Source organism: Pseudonaja textilis, chromosome 3 (assembly GCF_049901715.1).
Source record: "Pseudonaja textilis isolate UNSWEBS1 chromosome 3, rPseTex1.2, whole genome shotgun sequence".
Classification (NCBI taxonomy): Eukaryota; Metazoa; Chordata; class Lepidosauria; order Squamata; family Elapidae; genus Pseudonaja; species Pseudonaja textilis.
The window spans coordinates 197,748,504-197,754,132 of NC_141992.1; positions in this window are offsets into that span (position 1 = coordinate 197,748,504).

The window sequence follows — 5,629 nt, forward strand, 5'->3', positions numbered from 1 at the left end:
CAACCACGATGACACGGCCGATTTTGGAGGTTCCCTTCTGGTTTGGGTTCAGAAAAGCATTGTGTCGTTAAGGAAGTTAAGGCAGGGGTCTCCAGCCTTGGCAACTTTAAGACTGGTGGACTTCAACTCCCAGAATTTCTCAGCCAGCTTGAACTCTGGAAATTGAAGTCCACAAGTCTTAAAGTTGCCAAGGTTGGAGACCCCTGAGCTAAGAAACACATCTTTTCACGTCCAAGGAACTGACACAAAAGAGAAACCAAGAAATGATGGAAGGACATTAACCAAGGAGAGAATTAAGGAGAAACTTCTTAATAGTGAGGACAATCCACCAGTGGAACAGCTTTGACTTCAGAAGTTATGGGTGCTTCATCACTGGAGGTTTTTAACAAGAGACTGGACAGACACTTCTCTGAGATGGTATAGGGTCTCCTACTTGAGCAGGGGGCTGGACTACAAGACCTTCAGGGTCCCTTCCAACTCTGTTATTCTGTTAATTGATCAGTGGAACAGCTTTGACTTCAGAAGTTGTGGGTGCTTCATCACTGGAGGCTTTTTAGAAGAGATTGAAGAGCCACTTGTCTGAAATGGTATTGGGTCTCCTGCTTCAGCCAGGGGGTGGACTAGAAGATCTCCAAGGTCCTTTTCAGCTCTATTCTGATGGGTTGATTGATTTTTATGTCAAGGAGGTAAATTTGAGAATAGAAGACCACATTAAAGTTTTTGATTTGCAGGAAAGTTCTTCAGCTCTAGCTGAATTTTAGCATGGGAGAAGAATTGAGAGAAACCGCTTGGGTCCATAACCCAAAGGTGCTTTTCCAAAAGGTAACTGGACTTCCTTGGGTATTTTTTTCCCTTGAAAACATTTCACTTCTCATCCAAGAAGCTTCCTCGGTTCCAACTGACTGGTGGGAAAGAGAAAAATTTGTATTTTTTTGCAGTCGTCTGAAGGTCAATTGTTGGCTCTCTGAGGGTGGCTGAGACCACCTGGGGGTTTATCTGTAACCTTCAGTGTCACCTGAATTAAAATGCAACTGGGTGCGGAAGCTTCTTGGGGCTCCTGAAAGGTGTTTCATTCCCATGTTCAGATGCACCCCCCCAAGTGGCCTCAAAAGTTCTCAGGGAGAGTGCTAACAACCAGATGATAGCAAGGAATGTAAACCCTTCCGTTCCCCACCATCCAGTCAGAACTGAAGAAGCTTCTTGGATGAGAAGTGAAACGTCTTTATGGAAAAACAAAGGGAGTCCAATTGCCATCTTGAAACAAACACACTTTTGGGAACAACCATGACCTGGATGACTGAGACTCTCCAAAGACAAATGGGTGAGTTGGAAAAAAAGTGGTACCACAATAGATTAACCCAGTTCTTCTCCTTGCCTGGAGAAACTTGTCGTTGTTACTTGCAAAGTCGTGTCTGACCCATCGCGACCCAATGGACAACGTTTCCTCCAGGCCTTCCTGTGCTCTACCATCCTCCGGAGTCCATTTCAGCTCACACCGACTGCTTCAGTGACTCCATCCAGCCACCTCATTCTCTGCCGTCCCCTTCTTCCTCTTTTGCCCTCAGTCGTTCTCAGCATCTGGCTCTTCTCAAGCGAGTCCTTCCTTCTCATGAGGTGGCCAAAGTCTTTTGAGTTTCATCTTCAGGATCTGGCCTTGTAAAGAGCAGCCAGGGTTGATCTCCTCTAAGACTGACCGGTTGGATCACCTTGCAGTCCCAAGGAGCCTCAGGAGTTTCCTGGAGTCTTCTGAAGAAACTACAAGCAGATTAATTTTCAAGTGAGGGCAAAACCCACTTTGATTATGTACCCTTTTCCAACTTGCACCTCACTGGACCTGATGTGTTCAAAGACGGACTTCGGAAGTTGCAGGAGAACAGCTTAGCCAACAGCAGGAAAACGGCACCATCTAATGTCTACCTTGGTATTTCCACCATTACCCTAATTGTTCTGTTGCCTTGTGCTATTGGGCTAATAGAGCTAGCTCCATGCTTTTCTACCGGGCTTTTCAGCTGTTCAACAGAACTGACAATCTATAAGGAGTGAGGAGAGGACAAAGACCTCAACTTTTCCCCTTTTATCCTCATAAGTAGTTCTAGGAGACACACTTTTAGGTCAGCGTGTTAGTGTTTCCAGGATTGAATGCTGAGCTCTGAGTAACACCCTTAACAGAACTACATAGTTGGAAGGGAACTTATGGGTGTTTCATCACTGGAGATTCTCAAGAAGTGTTGTGGTTCACCGGCAGGAGGTGTGGATGGCTGAGGTCTCGGAGAGCAAGGACTCAGATGAGGGGCCTGCGTGTGAGGCAGGGATGGGGCCAGGACCATCAGGGAGTGGAATGCTGCCTTCAGAGATTGTGGAGGCTGGCAGCAGTGAGGAAGAGTCCCCCGAGGAGCCTGTGCTCAGTGCAGGGCTGCTTGAAGGGAAGAGCAGCTGCAGTAGCACAGGCAACTTGGGAGTAAGGCTGAAAGGTAACGGCCCCTCCCTTAAGAGATAAAAGCCAGCCGAGAAACTGGAGTTCTTTGCAGGAAGCAAAGAAATTTTTGCACTCAAGCCTTGCGGACGTTCAGAATATCTTGGTTGGTGTTTGGAGACTCTTTGTGTTTGAAATATTTCTTAAAAACTTTTATCTAGTGTTCTTGGCAGCCTTGCACAACCTTGGCAAGGCTGTTCTTATCAGAGACAATTAGTTAGAAACAGCCTTTTAACCGTGAAGGAACGGAATTCGCAAAGAACCATTAAAAGGTTTTGCCGTTATCTCTGTTTCGTGTTTGTTTCCTTGGAACAAGGTTTGGGTCAGAACAAGAAGAGACTTGACAGTTTTATAGGTGGCATTTGCCTGGGGCAAGATTAGCAAAAATGCTTAGCAATGTGTCCGCCAAATGTTGGAAGTATAATTAAACCCAGGTACTTATTGTCATATGTGGTGGACTTGCACGGAAGCAAGAAAATATCGGACAAAAATACATACATGTATGGAAAAGATGATTAAGCAACATATAGAACTGAAGCCAGAAATATTTTTGTTGGATATAATGCCAGAGGATTATGATAAAGGGATTGTCCATTTAGTTTTGCATGTACTGACAGCTGCAAGGATTGTATTTGCACAATATTGGAAAAATGAGAACACTCCATCCAGAGGTGGGATCTGACTGGTGTAACAACAGGTTCGGTGATTTTACATTTTGCTTTCACTTACAATTTTAAAACTTGAAACTCGAGTTTTGTTACGGTCTGTTTACTGTGGGTCTTGATTAAGTTTCTATTTAAAATTTTGCTTTCTTGGTACGATTTGTTTTTTTTTCAATCGATGGAACTATGGTTATGTTCTTGATGTATTGGTTTATAAACTGTAAGTATAACTAGGCCGTAAACATACATCTCAGCATTCGATATGGTTAAATCAAACGTCCAGTTCCAGATCTATCATCCCTTACCTGCTTTTCGACTGCTCCTGTGCCTTCCTCAAATAGACCCCTGAAATATTTTTGGAGTTACGCCAAGCCTTTTCAACAGTATACAGCCTGAAAACTGCCATGGAACAAGTCATTGTTGTACGGTTAATGTTCCGTTGGAGTCAGAAGGGCTCCAGAGTCTTCTGATTGGTGATTTTCCCAATCAAGTAACTATGGACTGCATCCAACTCAACTGATCTCCACTTTGGCAACTTGAAGATACATGAACTTCTAAAAGTCCCCAAATTCCCCAGCCAGCACGCTCTGGTCTTCTTCTGCCCTGGACACACGACCAAGCCTTGTGAACATTCAACAGAGTTGAGGTCACCCTGAACTCCGAAGGGAGAATATTCCAGAAGGCAAGGGGCTACAGTAGATAAGGTGTTATCTCTTAGTCCCTGCCAGCCAACATTCCTTGGCTGAAAGGACCTATAATATGTCCCACCTGGCAGGCCAAACTATAGAGAGGGAGAAATGACAGGGAGAAAACTACCCCTTGGGTAAACCTGGCCCAAAACCATGAATGGCTTTTAAGGTGATAGCCAGCACTCTTGAGTTGCACCTGTAAAGATATTGGTAATCAATACAGCTCGGCTTAAGCAGATGCTGGAGGACGATCATCTTTGTTGGGAACGATTGTTTGCTTTGGCACGCACACACACACACACTCAATTTGGAAAAACTCAAGCTTTGACTTGTGTTTCTGCCTGCGCTTTGCCTCGTGGTCTTATCTTGACTCCCTGGACCTTGCCCGGGGAGCTTACACCTTGTCTTTGGACTTCCTCTCTGCTTTTTTTTTTTTTTTTTTTTTTGCAAATTGGTTGTGTTGCTTACTGGTTTTTGTTTGTGGGTCTCTGAGCCTTCAGAGAAGTTTGAGGGGTGGAGCCTTACCGGGCCATTTGTTGTGGAATTGAACAGAATAATAAAGGACTTTACAGAAGCATGCCTCTGCCTATGTGACACATGGAAAAAGGCACGCGCACACACACACACACACACACACACACACACCCTATACCTAGAGCCCATGACTGCCTTTGGGGATCATTTTAGCGGTGTCCTATGGGGACATGATTGTGATTCTGTGGTTTCCAGCAAATAACAACAACAACAATAGTATAGTAACATCTACTGGGAACATCAGGTTGTGAAGGTCTTGGAGAATGAAAAAATCAAGATCTTGTGGGACTTCAGAATTCACACGGACAGGCACTTCGCCCACAACACGCCTGACGTAACAATAGTTGAAAAGAAAAAGGGTTTGGTTCATTGACATTGCAAGACCTGGTGATGCACGAATTGTGGACACGCAGCAAGAAAAAAATCACAAAGTATCGGGACTTATAAATTGAAGTTGAGCGACTTTGGAAAAACAAATCATCCTGTGTTATCCCAATTGTGATTGGAGCCCTTGGAGCAATACCTAAAAAGGACTGCCTCGCTATTTGGAAATCCTGAATTTATCAAACTTGAATACCCTGATTCTACAAAAACCCTCAAGTGATGGATGTTTGTATAGAAACTCAGTCATCCAGGTTATCCTTGTCCCAAAGATGATTTTTCCAGGAGGCAACTGGGCTTTCCGGTTGTAAGATATCCCTGGCCTGAGCAGAGGGTTGGACTAGAAGACCTCCAAGGTCCCTTCCATCCCTACGCCCTAATGTAATCATGTGTCTGTTGATTTTTTTTCAGGGCTCCCCTGAGAACAGGGCACGCCAATAAAAAAATTGAATAATCAGCACCCTAAAAAAAAATTATCCTGAAAAATCGTAATTGTCAATTAAAAAAATACTCCTTTGGTCTTTTTAGTTGCCAGTAGAAAGCGAGTGGGGGACAGCAGTGCACCCCTCAAATACCTTGGCAGCCCAAAGCTGTCGGGCGTGCAAGAATATTACTGGAGAGCATGATTGATGACTCTTGGCTATGGATGTGTCCCATTGGAGAATATACATCCAGGGAGTGGGGGGAAGACCAGGATCAAGGCTGAAATGAATGATGTGTCTTAGAGTTGGCTGCACCCAGGTAATGCCGACATGTTCACTCCTAATAAATCTTATTTTTTCCTCTGAGAGATGCGGCTAGAGACTTACGATTTGAACGGGGGTGGATTTGTTGGAGCCCTGACAGTAATGGGACATGGCAAGGAAAGCAAAGAGAAACAAGAAAGGGAG